Source organism: Mesoplodon mirus, assembly GCF_964341445.2.
Source record: "Mesoplodon mirus genome assembly, chromosome: 2".
Lineage (NCBI taxonomy): Eukaryota > Metazoa > Chordata > Mammalia > Artiodactyla > Ziphiidae > Mesoplodon > Mesoplodon mirus.
In genome coordinates, this window is record NC_138977.1 from 162,145,668 (window position 1) to 162,166,753 (window position 21,086).

Here is a 21,086-nt window from a genome sequence, read left to right on the forward strand (position 1 = left end):
AGCAGTCATATTCAATGACACTGATATGAGTATGCATTTAGAAAATTTCACTCACCTTGCCCATCTCTGTATGACCAGAGATGCTACGATTGTGGCTAACTTTCCAGATTTATTTATACATGCTTATCAAGTAGATAAGGCATAGGTGGGGTTTCAACTAGAACATCTGACATATACTGGCTGATAACCAGAGCTATGAAAATGCCTTTCAGGATAAACATTGAGAAAAGAAACAGGCAAGAACCATTCCCCCGTGGTGTATGTAGTGTGACAGTCACTCAGTTGGGTTTTTCCCTCTCCAGTTGCTTTTTCCTGCAGAAAGCCACATTAAGAGACATCTGGTAGGGGGAGGCAGAGAGTGTCAAAGTCGAAACCCAGTGGGTCTCATCACGCTTTCCCTTTTTGGCAGCCTTGGCAGAAATGCAGAGCCCTCTGCATCAGTGGGGGCTGGGCAAGAGAGGTAGGTGGATGCCACCATGGGGGTGGAACTACAAAGACACAGCCTAAAGATTTTACTTGTCATAAGCTAAAATCTTTTGCCAGTTCTTGGACTTGCTGTTTAAATGAGGGCAAATGTGGATGCTTGTTTCCTTAGCACAGCTTAACCTGGGTCTCTTGTGCTCCGGTTGGAGACACTGATAGCTCTGAAAAGCTGTCTTTCACATATTTGGTGTTTTCTGGGAGGCTGCACCTTTACTGGAGTTCAAGTGTAGCTCACTTTTCCAAGATAGTTCCTCTGTAGTCTTTTTGGGCTTGGTCTCCTCTGATGACACCATCAGAGGCTCTATCCTCACCCACTGGTAGTGACATAGATCTCAGATTACTTTGATGGAGCAGAAACTGGGATTTGAGTTTCACCTCTGGCCCCAATTCTACTTTCTCAAAAATTTTCTTGACTGTGAAATGATAGGTCATACCAAGGATACATACATAGGGGAAAGAGCAAGGCTTTGGGAAGAAATGGATCCAAAACCTGGTTCCATTGCTAAGTTGGGCAATGACCAATTTTACCAATTGTCCAAGTGTTTCCACAATTTTCCAATGAAATTATCCATTCTCACGATTATCCAGTGGGTTTATCACAAGCTTCACAAGATTGTGGTGAGAATTTAATTATATTTAAACCTATACACACACACACACACACACACATATATATATATATATATATAAAACTGTCTCAAGTGATGGCATCTGGCATATTGTTGATGTTATATCCACCTTAGTTCCTACTGCACCTCTTAGTTTTTTCTGCAGAAAAATCTTTGATATACTTAGTAACTGAAAAGATTTACTTGATTTCAAGAATGCCTCCCTACACTTCCAAAACACAAGTTCCTACACTCACTCACTCACACATACACTTCAGTCCTTTATTTACTCATTCTACACATTCCCAGGTGGGCTACTGTACAGAAGCCAAGAGCAGAAATTATTATTTTTTATTATGGAGACGGCTTAGGAATCATCATTCTCATTATCGTAACTTATGTTAACATATATAATTTCAAGACTCTCATCTTGCTTTCATATGGTCACATATGAACTGGATGATCATATAATTTTATGGAAACAATCTGGATATTTATGAGAGTAAAAGGGCATCATGATTTACCTGAGGCAACAATTGGGGATTGACCTGGGCACACTGGATGTAGGATCACCCTAAACATGGTCTGAGATCTATTTTGAACAAGTATGAATATTCCTTATCAAATGGTGAAATTGAGAGTCAGGAAGGTGACATGACTTACTCAATATCGTCTGTGAGTGACAGAGTCAGAATTTAAATGCAGATATTCTGAAGGTGAAACCTGTGATTTTTGTAGAATAATAAAATATATTTTAAAAACAGTGGTGGGAATGTCAGCAATTTTGTTCTGTGGAATTTTGCTGTATTAAATGCTGGATTGGCTAGAAATCAAACACTTTTTCATATATAGCTTTTGGGCTTAGGCTTCATTGTAATTAGACTTAAGAAGCACAATAACTATATTTGCCCACTGGGGTACTATTAAGTAACTGTACAGCATTATGGAAATGCACATTTCCATAGCTAAAAGTAATCTTTGCTACTGAGTTGAAGTATAATCTCCTAGCCTGATACTTAAGACCCATTATTATTAGACCAGAACTCCTTAACTCTTCTCTCCACGCTTTCATAGAGGAGGGAAATTCCACAGTTTCCCTCCAGAGAGACAATGTAATGTCTGCCTTGAGGGAATGTTTCTGGTCTCTCTCTTTTCACTCTCTTCCTCACACCTCCTCAAAGGAATTAATACGCCTGGAGAGATCCAGGACTTGTCTTCCAGGAGCAGGTGTGTGTTCCCAAGTAGGTTACCCATCCTGACAGCCCTATGGCCCTACAGGCATAATACTGAGGTTGCAAGATACAACCTCAAAAGTTCAGGGGGGTCAGGGGAAGAAAACTTTACTTTGGCCCCTGTTACAAAATTCACCAGAGACCACTGAATGGGATGTTGTAGATAACTTGCAAAAATGTCTAGAATTGATATTTATGTCCCTTTTGACTAACTTCTTTCTATATGCATTGGCTTTATAGGCTAGAAACTTGGAGAAAAGGAAGAATAAAGGGATTGATACCATGAAGCCCATACAGCCACTCTAAGATATCCACCAGCGTTCTTTGTCATTGAGCCCATAAAATAACTTGTTATTCTTAAGCACAACATGGATTTTAAGTTCCTATAACTTTGCCACTCTTTTTCTTGAAATGACTATGGGTGCCACTAAGGCTAGTTTATTAGCTTCCCAGGGGTGCTGAAACAAAATACCACAAACGGAGTGGTACTTAAAACAACAGAAATTTATTTTCTTACAGCTCTGGAGACTAGAAGTCTGAGATCAAGATGGCAGCAGAGCCATTCTCCTTCTGAACCTTCTAGTGGAGGATACTTCTTTGCCTCTTGTTGGCTTCTGGTGGTTGCTGAGCATCTATGGTGCTTCTTAGCTTGTAGCTGCATCATTCCAATCTCTGCCTCCATTTTTTTTAACTTTTTATTTTATATTGGAGTATAGGTGATTATCAGTGTTGTGTTAGTTTCAGGTGTACAGCAAAGTGATTCAGTTATACCTGTACATGCACCTATTCTTCTACTCTATAGCACAGGCAACTCTGATCAGTATTATGTAACAACTTAAATGGGAAAAGAATCTGCCTTCACTGACACATGGCATTTTCCCCTGTGTATCTGTGTCTTCACACAACCTTCTTAGAAGGATACAAGTCATTGGATTTAGGGTCTATTCTAAACCAGTAGGATGACATCTTAACTTGATTACATCTGCAAAGACCCTATTTCCAAATAAGGTCACTCATGTACTAGGAGTTAGGACATGAACATGTCTTCTTGGAGGACACAATTCAACTCAGTACAGCTAGTATTTCTATTTGTATGTCAGATCCATTCTCTTCCCTTCTTTCCAAGAGTATCACTCCAACTATTCTCCCCTCTCTTCTTGCATCATCAGTTCTCTTACCCTCTCTCCAGGGCCTTCTTTATTAGAATACAGCATGTGGTTATTTCTTGCATATTTAACCAAACCAACAAACCTCTCTCTACCTCTGTGTTAGACAGGATCCTCCAGAGAAACAGAACTAATAGGATGAGTATATCTATGTTTATGTCTATGTCTATACCTCTATCTATCTACATCTATTTCTATCTATCTATCTATCTATCTATCTATCTATCATCTATTGAGAGGTCTGTTTTAAGGAATTGTCTCACATGATTATGGAGGTTGACAAATCCCAAATTTTGTAGAGTGAGTTGTTGGTAAGCTGGAGACCCTGGAGAAGTGATGGTATAGATTCAATTTTAAAAGCCATCAAGCTCAAGAACCAGGAAGAGCCAATGCTTCAGTTCAAGTTCCAAGGCAGGAAAAAGCCAAAGTCCCAGTTCAAAGGCTGGCATTCAAAAAGAATCATTTTACTCAGGGAAAAATCAGGGTTTTTCTGTTCTAGTCAGACCTTCAACTGATTGGATGAGGCCCACCTACAATAAGGAGAGCAATCTGCTTAAATGAGTCTCTTGATTTAAATGTTAGTCTCATCCAAATTACCCTTATAGAAACACCTTTAAGAATGTTTGAACAAATTTCTGTGCACCAATGGCCAAGACAAATTGACACACAAAATTAACCATTATACCCTTCCTTCTCCTCACCATTTTTCTTCTCATCTTTAAAGCAAAAATTCTCAATGATAAGACTTTCTTCATTGCCTCAAATTGCTCTAATTCATGCCTGATCCCATTCTAGTTAGACTTCCTTCACAACTACAGAAAAAGCCTTTGTCAAGGACAGATTGCCTACACATCCTGAATCTTGTGGTCAATCTTAGTTGACATTCATTAAAGCAAGGATGCTTGTCTGTTTTGTTCATTGTTCTATTTTTACTTCTTAGAAAAGTGACTAGCACATAGTAGGTCTTCAATTAGTATTTGTTGAATTAATAAATAACTTTTTCTTAACTTATCACTGGCATTCAACATATTTGAATTTTCAGTTCTTTAAATTGTGCCTCCCCTTGGCTTCCAAGCTTATCCTGGTTTTCTTCCCAATTTGTTGGATGTTCCCTTTCTATCTTTTTTTTTGGTTCCTATTCATATCCCAGCCTCTTAGTTAAGAACATCCAAGGGCTCAGTCCCTGGTCTCCTTATTTTCTATGCCTCATTCCTGAGGGAGTTTCATCCACCATAGCTGTTTTAATCCTATCCATGTGCTGATGACTCCAAATTGTGTGTCATCAGTTCTTTCTGGAACTCGAGAATTTTCCACTCAAGTGTTTCACTGATGTCAAGTTAAATATGACCAAATATGAGCTATGTTCTCCCAAAGATGCTTCTATTAATGCCCCACTTTTAGTCCATCAACAAATACTATCAGCTCTAACTTCAAAATACATTTAGGGGGCTTCCTTGGTGGCGCAGTGGTTGGGAGTCCGCCTGCCAATGCAGGGGACGTGGGTTCATGCCCCGGTCTGGGAGGATCCCACATGCTGTGGAGCGGCTGGGCCTGTGAGCCATGGCCACTGAGCCTGTGCATCTGGGGCCTGTGCTCCGCGGAGAGAGAGGCCACAACAGTGAGAGGCCCATGTACTGCAAAAAAAAAACAAAACAAAAAAACAAACAAAAAAAACATTTAGGATTTGAACATTTCTCACAACTTCTATTGTTTACAGCCTGACTCACTCACTCATCTCCTCCAGTTTTTAATCAACTATCACTTTCTCAGTGAGGCTTCTCCGCCACCATATTTACAATCTCAAGTTTTTACTTCCTGAAAAATGATGAAAAGCCTTATCTACTGCCTTACCATATTTTTCACTGTTCTACTTATTACTAGCTAGTATATTACATATACACATATAGATAGATACACAACCTATAACATGTGTGTCTATGTGAGCTATAGTCTGAATTTGTGTGTCTTCTCAAAATTCATATACTGAAATGTTAACCCCCCAGATGATAGTATTAGGAGGTGGTACTTTGTGCTGTGAAGTGATTACTCATGAGAGTAGAGCCCTGGTTGGGATTAGTGCCCTTATAAAAGAGACCCGAGAGGGCTAGCTCATCCCCTCTGCTGTGTGAGGTTGCAGTAGAAGGCACCATCTAGGAAGCAGGCTCTCACGAGACAGCACGAGTGCCTTGATCTTGGACTTCACAACCTCCACACCTGTGAAAGCTGAAGAAATACATTTCTGTTCTTTATAAGCTATCCAGTTTATAGTATTTGTTATAGCAACAGGAAGGGACTAAAGCAGTGTATAAACTTATTTGGTTTATTGTTTATCTCTACCATTAGAATGTAAGGTTCATTAGGGGTTACATTCTTTTGTTAATGACCATATTCATGACATCTAGAGCACTGGAACATTGTAATTGCTCAATAAATATACTTTGAATAAATACATGTCTTCCTATTCCTTTTAGGAAATCAAAGTCCTATCTCATCTTTCAAGGTCACGCTTATATAATCACCTTTTTCCTCAAGACTTTGTAAGTCTTTTCAACTAGAATTAGCCACGCATTCCTCTGGCTTTCCAATAAACCTTGCTTTTATATTTTATTGAATGACTTCTATGTCATTGACTCACATATGTTCGCTCATTTAATACTTTATTCCAACCAGTAATACAATGCCTATGAACTTTCAACAAGTGTTCTGAAAAAGATAAATAAATTCTCACTAAAGCCTTGTAAGATGAAAATAATAATGCCTAATATAATGGAGAAAATGAGTTTCAATAACAGTAAGCATCTTGTAGAAGGTTTTATAGCTGGCAAATTAGACTCAGAATGAAAATCAAGGTCTTTGACTCTAATTCTAGTGTGTTCTTCACTTCTATATACTCTTTAAAATATGGGTCATAGTTCCCAACCTAGATATAAGTGAACAAGTTTCCCACATGGACTGTCACATCAATGTACTTTATTCTATAGGAGAAATATTGAGCTACTTTATGACTTGAGAACAAAAGCTTGAAGTTTTGTATTGCTAAATCAAACCTTATATTACTCACCAGTTTAACTCTATGATTTTCTTGATAATCTTTTATTGTTATGAGAAGAAATAAAATTGGAAGCAGTGAGTGTGGTAAAGAAGGGAAGGCTGCTACTACAAGATGTCAAATCACCAAGAAATAGAAACAAAACAAATAACAACGATAACAAAAATAAGAGTAATAAGAGAGGTAAAAGGAAAGATCAACATTAAAAAAGTGGTAATAGAAAGAATGTTAAGAGAGAAAGCTAAGTCTTATGTATTTATCTAAAATGTAAGGGCAATTTTACAGTAGAATAACTGGCTTAAAATATTCTGGTTAATGGGGCAAAGGAATGTATAATACAAATTTTCAAAACAATCTCATCATGCTATCCTTTTACAGGTACACATGGTTTTTTATTGCTAACTCAGTTTGATCTGAACATAAATCAAATCTCAAGTTATGGCTAAAAATAATACAATTTAATTGTGTCTCAAAATCACTTTGGAGAGACATCTGACAAAGTAGAGAAATAAGGACAGAACTACTGTCTCCTAGAACAACCAACAATTAAAAAAATACAATGGCTTTTGAGACACTGAACATCAGGCAAAGTAATCACTGAGAGAAAGAAAATGAATGAAGTAAGTGCTATGCCTGCTTCAGCTACTGCAATGGGATATTTTCTATTTAATAATTTATGTTCCCAGTGAGTTCAACACTGTGTCCTGTATATGTATCAATTTTACAAATATACACTGAGCTTCTACCATGTAGAAGATACTGCTCTAAATGTTTGGGGAAGAATGCATACAAACCAGAAAGGTAATATGGCTGCACATGTTTTTGTGTAGTGTTCCTAGCATAAGAGTGATCTCGCAAAGATTCAAGTATGGGTAGAAATTTCATTGGTCTCCATACTCCAAAATGTGCCCTTGTCTGTGGGAGCTGCGTCCATTCAGGGAGACCCTTCTTTTAATTCACAAAGGACTTACAGTCAGATCTTACAGATATGGTTTCTAATCTTAGCTTTCATTCTAGTGGCAGAGATGTATAATAGGCATATAAAGAGGACAACTATAAGCAATAAGTGCTATGCAGAGATAAAACACAGTAGTGAGAAAGAAACTCACTAAGAGACTACCTTATTTATTTGTTTACTAGTTTCCTAATTCTTTTTTGATTTTTTTTTTGGTAACACATATGTTATAGAAGTCAAAGGGATGAAAGAAAATGTGGTAAAAAGTACTAGTTTACCATCCCCTCCCTCATGCAAGTTTTCAGCTCACCATTTCTCCTCTTTAGAGATAACTAAGCTAATCAATTTCCTGTGCAGACTTCTATAGATATTCCATGCCTATGAAACCATGCATGTGAATGTTTTAAAATTTTCTCCACAAATAGTAATATACAAAACACATGGCTCTGCATCTAGATTTTCCCACTTAAAATATATATAAAGATGTAGATCATTCCAAATCAGCATATAGAACTGTCTCATTCTCTTTAATGGTTGCTTAATATAACACAGAAGGAAGGGATCTGGATTTATTTAATTAGTTTTGCATTAATGGAGTTTTAGGTCATATCCAATTTGTTGTTACTAAAAAACAAAGCAGCATTGAATATTGTTGACCATATGTGAAAGTTTACCTGTAGAGCAAATTCCTAAAACTGAAATTGCTGAGTCATATTTTATTTGGGTTTTAATATAATAAGAATTTCTATTTTCCTGAAGTTGTACCAAAATAAGATTTTACCAGCAATCTATAAAAGTGTTCCTTCATAGGTATTATGAAACTTTTATATTTTTTGCCTATAAATTAGATTTAAAAGTTATATTCTTTGTAGTTTCATTTTAAGTTATACATTGAGGGTGATTACTTACTACTAGGTGCTTTTCTACCTTAAACAGCCAGTACACTCCCTTTATTTATTTTTTTACTAGGTCCTTGGTAATTTTTTATGTCTTACTGAGCTTTTGGAGATCATCTCATGTTTAGGACATTAGCTTTTATTAAGTCTATGATATACTCTGTAAATATTTTCCCCAGTGTATCAATTTCCTCTTGATTTTTATTTGTGGCACTTTTCCAGGCCAACTTTAAGATGTATTTTTATGTAGTCAAGTTTTTATACTGAGTAAAATGTGAAACGAGGACATGAGAGGATCAATAGTACAAAAGAGCTGGTTAATGGACTAGTGATCAGAGAAGGTACAAAGATCAATTACTGGGTAAGGGATCATTAGGTTGAATGAGCTGATAGATTGAGGTGGAGTACAGGGGGTAGGATGATGTCTTACTTAAGCTGTCAGAGGGGTATTGGTGATGACAGTGTTAGGGCATGACCTTGGGAGTGGTGGCTGGGAGGAAGTGGATGATTGGAGATGCCCAGGGATAAGAATGGAGAGAACTGTGTGTTAGAAAACATTCTTCTATGGACAGGGAAGTGCCAGGTGTATGGGTGGAAAGGTGGGAAGGAATGACATGAAGAGTTGAAAGCAACATAAAAGAACTTAGTTTTTAAGTGCTCAGTCACAAGAGGTAAGAGGCCAGCATTTTATTTCATTTCATTATTTTAATCCTATCATGGTGTAGCAGCATAAACACTGTGGATCAAGGACTGGGTGGAGTGTCAGAAAATAGGTCTCCTTTGTAAGACTCTTTCCTTCTAAGAACCTCAGTATTCTCATTTGTAAAATTAGTCTTTTGGACTAAGTGAATTATACAATCATGTCTAGCTGTAATAGTCTATGAATTTACAGTGCCCTAGGCAGCATCACTACAGACTTATACCTTTCATACCAGACACATGATGGGGGCAGGCCTGAAACCCCAGAACACTCACCAAACTATCAAATGGGGTAGACCAGTTCTCCTGGTTGCCATGGGGCCATCTTCTAAGCAAGGCTGGCTCCAAGGGAGCTTTTGAAATATTGACAGCCAAGTTGGACTAAGGCCCAGAATTGAAAAGAGATCAAAAGCCTAGCCTTAAATAAAACCAGCTGGGAACACAACTATTAAAAAAAGAAGCAACAAAAAAAAAAAAAAAAAAAACAGATACTGTAGGCTGGGACCTTATTTTAACATATAAAACACAAACTCTGGAGGCTGAGAATCAGACCATTTGCCGAGCATTTGTAGAAGAGGTTGAGCAAGCATTTTGATTTGTGTAATGAGAACCGGCTGTTTAAACATGTTTAGTCTCATTAACCATGAGTAGGAAGAGATGTCTTTCTCTTGTGCTTGACAAGACTGTGGCAAATGTGTTTTTGCAAAAAAAAAAAAAAAAAAAAAAAAAAAAAAAAAAACCTTGGAGGTGAAATGGATAAAGCTGTCTCCACGTTATCTTATTTAATTTTCATAAGAAACCTTCAAAGATGAGGAAATAAATCTCAGAGTGGTGTAGTGTGCTTCTAAGTAACTGAGGCTCAGAACATTTAAATATCTTGTCCCAGTAAATGACCAAGCTAAAACCTTTAAAACTACAAAACTGGCAGCAAGAATGAGAAGTACGGTTTGGAGTCATGTTTGCAGAGAGGCTGGAGGAGGATGGACACCTAAGGAAAAGTGATGGATCTAGAGAGAATAACTCAGCCTCAGCACTAGTGACATTGGGTCCTCTGACATTTTAGGGTGTTTAGCAGCATCCCTGGCTTAGTCAGTAACACTCTTTCCCCCTGTGGTGACAACAAAAAATGTCTCCAGACATTACTAAATGTCCCCTGGGGAGGGGGCAGAATCACATCCTGCTGTAAACCAGCAAGCTGAGGAATGAAACAGCTCTGAGACAAAATGTGGTGGGGCACCGCCCTTCCGGGAGCCTGTGCAGCCCGCCACTGCCGGGGTCCTGGGATCCAGGGGCGGCTTCCCTGGGAGAACGCACGGCGCACCTCGGGCTGGTGCAACGTCACGCCGACCTCTGCCGCTGCAGGCTCGTCCCGCACTCCGTGCCCCTCCCTCCCTCCTGGCCTGAGTGAGCCAGAGTCCCCGAAGAGGCTGCTCCTTTAACCCTGTCCTATCTGAGCGAAGAACAGACGCCCTCCGGCGACCTACACGCAGAGGCGGGGCCAAATCCAAAGCTGAGACCTAGGAGCTGTGAGAACAAAGAAGAGAAAGGGAAACCTCTCCCAGCAGCCTCAGAAGCAGCGGATTAAAGCTCCACAATCAACTTGATGTACCCTGCATCTGTGGAATACATGAATAGACAACACATCATCCCAAATTGAGGAGCCCGGAGTCAGTGCTGTGCCTCTGAGGTGGGAGAGCCAACTTCAGGACACTGGTCCACAAGAGACCTCCCAGCTCCACATAATATCAAACGGCGAAAATCTTCCAGAGATCTCCATCTCAACACCAGCACCCAGCTTCACTCAACGACCAGCAGGCTACAGTGCTGGACACCCTAAGCCAAACAACTAGCAAGACAGGAACACAACGCCACCCATTAGCAGAGAGGTGGCCTAAAATCATAAAAAGTCCACAGACACCCCAAAACACACCACCAGACGTGGACCTGCCCACCAGAAAGACAAGATCCAGCCTCATCCACCAGAACACAGGCACTACTCCCCTCCACCAGGAAGCCTACACAACCCACTAAACCAACCTTAGCCACTGGGGACAGACACCAAAAACAACAGGAACTACGAACCTGCAGCCTGCAAAAAGGAGACCCCAAACACAGTAACATAAGCAAAATGAGAAGACAGAAAAACACACAGCAGGAGAAGGAGCAAGATAAAAACCCACCAGACCTAACAAATGAAGAGGTAATAGGCACTCTACCTGAAAAAGAATTCAGAATAATGATGGTAAAGATGATCCAAGATTCTATTTCCCAGATCCAAAATCTTGGAAATAGAATAGACAAAATGCAAGAAACAGTTAACAAGGACCTAGAAGAACTAAAGATGAATCAAGCATCGATTAAAAACACAATACATGAAATAAAAAATACTCTAGATGGGATCAATAGCAGAATAACTGAGGCAGAAGAACGGATAAGTGAGGTGGAAGATAAAATAGTGGAAATAACTGCTGCAGAGCAAAATAAAGAAAAAAGAATGAAAAGAACAGAGGACAGTCTCAGAGACCTCTGGGACAACATTAAACGCACCAACATTCGAATTATAGGGGTTCCAGAAGAAGAAGAGAAAAAGAAAGGGACTGAGAAAATATTTGAAGAAACTATAGTTGAAAACTTCCCTAATATGGGAAAGGAAATAGTTAATCAAGTCCAGGAGGCACAGAGAGTCCCATACAGAATAAATCCAAGGAGAAATACGCCAAGACACATATTAATCAAACTGTCAAAAATTAAACACAAAGAAATCATATTAAAAGCAGCAAGGCAAAAACAACAAATAACACACAAGGGAATCCCCATCAGGATAACAGCTGATCTCTCAGCAGAAACTCTACAAGCCAGAAGGGAGTGGCAGGACATACTTAAAGTGATGAAGGAGAAAAACCTGCAACCAAGATTACTCTACCCAGCAAGGATCTCATTCAGATTTGATGGAGAAATTAAAACGTTTACAGACAAGCAAAAGCTGAGAGAGTTCAGCACCACCAAACCAGCTTTACAACAAATGCTAAAGGAACTTATCTAGGCAAGAAACACAACAGAAGTAAAAGACCTACAATAATGAACCCAAAACAATTAAGAAAATGGGAATAGGAACATACATATCGATAATTACCTTAAATGTAAATGGACTAAATGCTCCCACCAAAAGACACAGATTGGCTGAATGGATACAAAAACAAGACCCATCTATATGCTGTCTACAAGAGACCCACTTCAGACCAAGAGACACATACAGACTGAAAGTAAGGGGATGGAAAAAGATATTCCATGCAAATGGAAACCAAAAGAAAGCTGGAGTAGCAATTCTCATATCAGACAAAATAGACTTTAAAATAAGGACTACTAGAAGAGACAAAGAAGGACACTACATAATGATCAAGGGATCGATCCAAGAAGAAGATATAACAATTGTAAATATTTATGCACCCAACATAGGAGCACCTCAATACATAAGGCAAATACTAACAGCCATAAAAGGAGAAATCGACAGTAACACACTCATAGTAGGGGACTTTAACACCCCACTTTCACCAATGGACAGATCATCCAAAATGAAAATAAATAAGGAAACACAAGCTTTAAATGATACATTAAACAAGATGGACTTAATTGATATTTATAGGACATTCCATCCAAAAACAACAGAATACACATTTTTCTCAAGTGCTCATGGAACATTCTCCAGGATAGATCATATCTTGGGTCACAAATCAAGCCTTGGTAAATTTAAGAAAATTGAAATTGTATCAAGTATCTTTTCCGACCACAATGCTATGAGACTAGATATCAATTACAGGAAAAGAGCTGTAAAAAATACAAACACATGGAGGCTAAACAATACACTACTTAATAACGAAGTGATCAGTGAAGAAATCAAAGAGGAAATTAAAAAATACCTAGAAACAAATGACAATGGAGACACGACGACCCAAAACCTATGGGATGCAGCAAAAGCAGTTCTAAGAGGGAAGTTTATAGCAATACAATCCCACCTTAAGAAACAGGAAACATCTCGAATAAACAACCTAACCTTGCACCTAAAGCAATTAGAGAAAGAAGAACAAAAACATCCCAAAGTTAGCAGAAGGAAAGAAATCATAAAAATCAGATCAGAAATAAATGAAAAAGAAATGAAGGAAACGATAGCAAAGATCAATAAAACTACAAGCTGGTTCTTTGAGAAGATAAACAAAATTGATAAACCATTAGCCAGACTCATCAAGAAAAAAAGGGAGAAGACTCAAATCAATAGAATTAGAAATGAAAAAGGAGAAGTAACAACTGACACTACAGAAATAAAAAAGATCATGAGAGATTACTATAAGCAACTCTATGCCAATAAAATGGACAACCTGGAAGAAATGGACAAATTCTTAGAAATGCACAACCTGCCAAGACTGAATCAGGAAGAAATAGAAAATATGAACAGACCAATCACAAGCACTGAAATTGAAACTGTGATAAAAAATCTTCCAACAAACAAAAGCCCAGGACCAGATGGCTTCATAGGCGAATTCTATCAAGCATTTAGAGAAGAGCTAACACCTGTCCTTCTGAAACTCTTCCAAAATATAGCAGAGGGAGGAACACTCCCAAACTCATTCTACGAGGCCACCATCACCTTGATACCAAAACCAGGCAAGGATGTCACAAAGAAAGAAAACTACAGGCCAATATCACTGATGAACATAGATGCAAAAATCCTCAACAAAATCCTAGCAAACAGAATCCAACAGCACATTAAAAGGATCATACACCATGATCAAGTGGGGTTTATTCCAGGAATGCAAGGATTCTTCAATATACGCAAATCAATCAACGTGATACACCATATTAACAAACTGAAGGAGAAAAACCATATGATCATCTCAATAGATGCAGAGAAAGCTTTCGACAAAATTCAACACCCATTTATGATAAAAACCCTGCAGAAAGTAGGCATAGAGGGAACTTTCCTCAACATAATAAAGGCCATATATGACAAACCCACAGCCAGCATCGTCCTCAATGGTGAAAAACTGAAATCATTTCCACTAAGATCAGGAACTAGACAAGGTTGCCCACTTTCACCACTCTTATTCAACCTAGTTTTGGAAGTTTTAGCCACAGCAATCAGAGAAGAAAAGGAAATAAAAGGAATCCAAATTGGAAAAGAAGAAGTAAAGCTGTCACTGTTTGCAGATGACATGATACTATACATAGAGAATCCTAAAGATGCTACCAGAAAACTACTAGAGTTAATCAATGAATTTGGTAAAGTTGCAGGATACAAAATTAATGCACAGAAATCTCTGGCATTCCTATATACTGATGATGAAAAATCTGAAAGAGAAATCAAGGAAACACTCCCATTTACCATTGCAACAAAAAGAATAAAATATCTAGGAATAAACCTACCTAAGGAGACAAAAGACCTGTATGCAGAAAATTATAAGACACTGATGAAAGAAATTAAAGATGATACAAATAGATGGAGAGATGTACCATGTTCTTGGATTGGAAGAATCAACATTGTGAAAATGACTCTACTACCCAAAGCAATCTACAGGTTCAATGCAATCCCTATCAAACTACCACTGGCATTTTTCACAGAACTAGAACAAAAAATTTCACAATTTGTATGGAAACACAAAAGACCCCGAATAGCCAAAGCAATCTTGAGAACGAAAAATGGAGCTGGAGGAATCTGGCTCCCTGACTTCAGACTATACTACAAAGCTACAGTAATCAAGACAGTATGGTACTGGCACAAAAACAGAAAGATAGATCAATGGAACAGGATAGAAAGCCCAGAGTTAAACCCACGGACATATGGTCACCTTATCTTTGATAAAGGAGGCAGGAATGTACAGTGGAGAAAGGACAGTCTCTTCAATAAGTGGTGCTGGGAAAACTGGATAGGGACATGTAAAAGTATGAGATTAGATCATTCCCTAACACCATACACAAAAATAAGCTCAAAATGGATTAAAGACCTAAATGTAAGGCCAGACACTATCAAACTCTTAGAGGAAAACATAGGCAGAACACTCTATGACGTAAATCACAGCAAGATCCTTTTTGACCCACCTCCTAGAGAAATGGAAATAAAGACAAAAATAAACACATGGGACCTAATGAAACGTAAAAGCTTTTGCACAGCAAAGGAAACCATAAACAAGACCAAAAGACAACCCTCAGAATGGGAGAAAATATTTGCAAATGAAGCAACTGACAAAGGATTAATCTCCAAAATTTATAAGCAGCTCATGCAGCTCAATAACAAAAAAACAGACAACCCAATCCAAAAATGGGCAGAAGACCTAAATAGACATTTCTCCACAGAAGATATACAGACTGCCAACAAACACATGAAAGGATGCTCAACATCTTTACTCATTAGAGAAATGCAAATCAAAACTACAATGAGATATCATCTCACACCAGTCAGAATGGCCATCATCAAAAAATCTAGAAACAATAAATGCTGGAGAGGGTGTGGAAAAAAGGGAACACTCTTGCACTGCTGGTGGGAATGTGAATTGGTACAGCTGCTATGGAGAACGGTATGGAGGTTCCTTAAAAAACTACAAATAGAACTACCATATGACCCAGCAATCCCACTACTGGGCATATACCCTGAGAAAACCATAATTCAAAAAGAGACATGTACCAAAATGTTCATAGCAGCCCTATTTACAATAGCCTGGAGATGGAAACAACCTAAGTGTCCATCATCGGATGAATGGATAAAGAAGATGTGGCACATATATACAATGGAATATTACTCAGCCATAAAAAGAAATGAAATTGAGCTATTTGTAATGAGGTGGATAGACCTAGAGTCTGTCATACAGAGTGAAGTAAGTCAGAAAGAGAAAGACAAATACTGTATGCTAACACATATATATGGAATTTAAGAAAAAAAAATGTCATGAAGAACATAGGGGTAAGACAGGAATAAAGACACAGACCTACTAGAGAATGGACTTGAGGATATGGGGAGGGGGAAGGGTAAGCTGTGACAAAGTGAAAGAGCGGCATGGACATATATACACTACCAAACGTGAGGTAAATAGCTAGTGGGAAGCCGCCGCATAGCACAGGGAGATCAGCTTGGTACTTTGTGACCGCCTGGAGGGGTGGGATAGGGAGGGTGGGAGGGAGACGCAAAAGGGAGGGGATATGGAAACATATGTATATGTATAACTGATTAAATTTGTTATAAAGCAAAAAAATAAAATAAAATAAAATTAAAAAAAAAAAATAGATAGCCAGAAAAAAAAAAAAAATGTGGTGGGGACTTGATCGCATTAAGAAGGAAGAAGTTTGGTGGCAAGAATAGAGTCCTAATGGAACCCTCCTACATTGTTGGTGGGAATATAAATTGGTGCAGCCGCTATGGAGAACAGTAAAGAGGTTTCTTAAGAAACTAAAGATAGAGCTATGATATGATCCAGCAATTCCACCCCTGGGCATATATCCAGAGGAAAACATGGTTTGAAAGGATACATGCACCCCAATGTTCATTGCAGCACTGTTTACAATAGCCAAGACATGGAAACAACCTAAGTGTCCATTGGCAGATGAATGGACAAAGAAGATATGGTACATATATACAATGGAATATTACTCAACCATTAAAAAGAATGAAATAATGCCATTTGCAGCAGCATGTATGAACCTGGAGATTATCATACTAAGTGAAGGAAGTCCGACAAAGACAAATATCATATGATAACACTTATATGCATAATCTAAAAAAACGTTATAAATGAACTTATTTACAAAACAAAAACAGGCTCACAGACTTAGAGAAGGAACTTATGGTTACCGGGGGGAAGGGTGAGTGGGAGGGATAGACTGGGAGTTTGGGATTGACATGTACACACTACTATATTTAAAATAGATAACGAGCAAACATCTACTGTATAGCACAGGGAATGCTGCTCAATATTCTGTAATAACCTAAATGGGAAAAGAATTTTAAAAAGAATAGATACACATATATGTAACTGAATCACTTTTCTGTACACCTGAAGCTAACACAACATTGTCAATCAACTATGCTCCAATATAAAATAAAAATTAAAATAAATAAATAATTAAAAAAAGAATAGAGTCTTAATGGATAAGGATTTGTTGCCTCAACATTGTGGGTTCACTCTAATATGTCTGTCTGTCTGCCCATGTCTTGCAAGATATGCAGCCCTGGTCAACCCACTTACCCCCTCTAATTCTCCACTTCTTCGTCATTAAGGTTGGAGGAGTATATGTAACTTTCACAGTTGTTGAGAGGTTTAAAATATAGAATAACATGTATATAAGCACATCAGCATCTAATAGCCTTTCAATGAACTTAAAGGATGTGAGTGTGAGTATCTGTGTGAATGTATGCATTCTTATTTAATTATAGAACAAGTTATTCAAGTATAGAAATAATGCTTTAAGTCATCTTTATATTCATTCTTCTCACCCAATGCCTTGTACAGTTGAGTCTGTAAAAAATGTTTAAAAATTTTTAACTATTTTTTCTTCTAACCTTAGAACATTTAGTTTTATAATTGATACACAATATTTTTCAAAGATCTTCCATTTGACACAGGAAAATGCTAATATTATACCAATTAAAAAACCCAGGTTTTCACAAGTTTTGCATCTGGGAGGTTTTACTTAATTTATTACCCATTAGAGCAGGTCTTGCTTTATGAGGACATATGAGTAACTGTGGCAATGCATAAAATAAGTAGCTGGTGCATGCCGTAGGTTTCTGGGGTGGACAGAAGCAGAGACTTCCCACTAGAGTCACAAAGAGGAGACACAAAGGCCAGAGGATGCTAAGGCCCGGATGGAGAGCTGATGTTCAAAATCATCCTGGGGTAGGGTGAGGCATGGGCTTGCCAGGAGAAGCGTCATATCTCTCAGGGTACAAAGGAAATAAATGGCATGTTGAAATTAGACTAACTCAAACAATGTTACCTAAAAGGAGATTAATTTCGGGTGGGTGTGTGGTGTAGGGAACTACAAAGGATAGTGCAAAGACCCAAGCTCACAGCAGTGGCCCTGAAGGGATGAGGAGAAGGGGGTTTACTGGAATCTGGAAGGCCAGAGAGAGTTTGTGTATAGAGCAGGCTGCCTCAGGAGGGGCAGTGACCTGGAAGGGGACATGGCTATTTTGAAGTGACCTCACTGGGAGGAATCCAACGGAAGAAATACTCTGACTTGTCTCTCTTCATTCCCTTCAGTCGCCCTCTGAGGCTCCCTATTGGAGACTCACGAGAGACAGTCATTGTTGTCCAAGAGGTCAGCCTCCCATATCAAGAGCTGAGTGGGTCTGGATGGGCAAATGGAAGATACCAGCAGTGACCGGGTCAGAGAATGCACCTGGTACAGGAGGTATTTAAGTAAGTAAGAAGGGGGTTGGGTGATTTGGGGCTAATATTTATAGTTTGTCTTATGTGCCAAGCATGAGCTCAGTGCTTGCTTTGCCAAATGTGAAATGTCGTCAGGGGTGAAGAGCAACCTGGTCTATTTCATTTTAACTGAAGTTTGTTCTTTAATTTATAAAAATGAATGCACGCAAAATGGTAGAACTCCAAGTATTGATTGGTTAGGATTGCATCTGTGGACAGATTGTGAAAATCCTCAAATAACCCTGAGCCATGTGTTTGCATGTATGTATTAAACATTTGCAGAAAAACTTAGCCCATTCATTTAAAAGTAATTATAAGCAAACCTTTAATGAACACCTACTATGTGTCAGCCTCTGTGCCTGGGGTGAGAGGTTTACAAATGCATATGCTGTGGTTATAGTGAAAAGAGTCACAGCCCAGTGTAAGATACTCAAACCAATAATGTCCATGAATTTAACACTACTTTAGTAGAGGTTTGTACAAGAGAGAAGACTCAATTATATCTGAAACTGCAGATGCCAAATATGTTGTTTTCACCACTAAGAATACTATTAACATGGTCTCTGAATGGACCCTGTGTCCATTTGGGAATGATTTTACTCCACTAGAGGTTTATCCTTTGATTTTGGAAAATTGAGTAGACTTAATAACATGAAGAGGCCAAAAGACATTTCACTTGACCCCACGAGATGACTTTTATTCTTAAATCATAAATGCAGACAATCTGGAAAGGCTTTAAAAGGATTATTTCTTTTTATTTATTTACACAGTCATCATCATCATTATTATTGCCACATTTAATATTTATTGAATGTCAAGCAATCTTGGGCTAAGAATAGAGTAGAATAAAGGAGAAAGCTAGTGGATTGGCATACAAAATGAGTCTACAAAATGGAAACTGTGAGATTCATTTGTGATGAGTAGATGTATGCTCAAGGGTGAGAATTGGATTCAGGACAAGAGTAGAATGAACAAATGGGTTTAGATTCTATTGTGGATGATATTGCTCTAGTTGGATACCTTTTTGGGGATAATTGCATTTCTCCATAAAGAGCCAGTGTGGTTTAAGCCAATCTCTGTCTAACAAAATGGTTATTATATACTTGTACTTTGTCCAGGAACTCAGGCTAGTTTTATACAAGATAAAGCAAGTATCTGTTTCTCAGAGGGGAAGATAATGATATCATGAGCAGACACAGAAGGCAGAGAATAAAATAGTGGCTTTGAGTGTGATTTAGTTACTTATGTTTTAAGTTTCTAAAAAAAGAAAGAAAGAAAAAAAAAGAAGAGAGGAGAGAAGCATAAACAAAGGAAACTCAGTTCTCACTCACCATGTTGGTAAATGAGAGCTAGTGTATCTTCACTGAAGATGTTTTATTTCAGAGGTTTAGGCAAAACAGAACGAAATGCAGAAAAAAAAAAACCTGTGTGATAAATTTCAGGAGATTTAATTTTAAAAAAGCCCTCAGATTAATTTGCTTTCACAATGTGCAAAATTTACACCTGTACTCTTCACCAAACTCTGAATGGGGTTGCTCTACATGTAGTAGTCCTCGGTTGGTTGCCCCAGCAGTTTCAATTTCCTTATTTTCTCTATTGCAAACACTTTGATTTCCACTTGGGGACCCATGTAGCTTTACAGAAGCTGACTCCCCATCTGTATCTAAGAGTCAGACATTGTATTTGGATGACATTTGATTCAGGAATGGAGATGTGATCTAAGCTAGTGCAATTAGGGTTAGAGTTGGAAGTCTTGCATGAGCTTCTGGGACACAGGGGCCCTCTCTGCCTCTGAAGGCTGTAAGTTGTAGAAATGAGGCTTGGAATTGCCATAGCCAGTAATAGTAGAAGCCAGTCTGGGGATGAAACCACAGTAGAAGGCAGAGTTCAGTGTTTCTAAGAGAAAGGAAGCTGAAATCTTGATAACGTTGTAAACCTCTGAAACAAACTATACCTGAAACCCTTCTAATCTTTATGGTTCTTAGTAGCATAAGTTAAAAATTATTTTTATTTCTTAGTTAATTTTGATGTGTCTTTATTAGTAATAACTAAAGCAATTCTAACCAATATATGTTTAGAAGTGGTGACTCTTTCTGTGCAGATGTCCCAATGTACCTGACCCTGTGCTAATTACTGGAAGTTACAGGGAATTACAAATTCTCCAAGTCCTTTCTCCCCTCTTTCCTCCAAAAAGTTGAAAAATTCCTATTTACCCTTTACAGCTCAGTTCAATCCCCTCTCCTATGTGAATTAGCCCAATCTTGCTCTGACCTTAATAAAATGAATAATTTCTTCTTTGCATTCACATCATTATAATTATAATTCACATGTAGTACTCACCACATTGTCTTTTGTTTGGTCACTTACATGATTTTCTTCTCACAATATTATAAGTCTCTGAATCCTGAGTGCCTGGAACAGAACCATGCCCATAGTACTTGCCCAGTTTCGTTCATTCCTCCATCCTTTCTAGACTGTCAGACATTGTACCAGAAGCTTGCAATTCAAAGATCAATGCTCTCACCTTGGCTTTTAAAGAGACTACAGTCTAAAAATATAAACTTTTTTGGGGGGTTGTACATTTC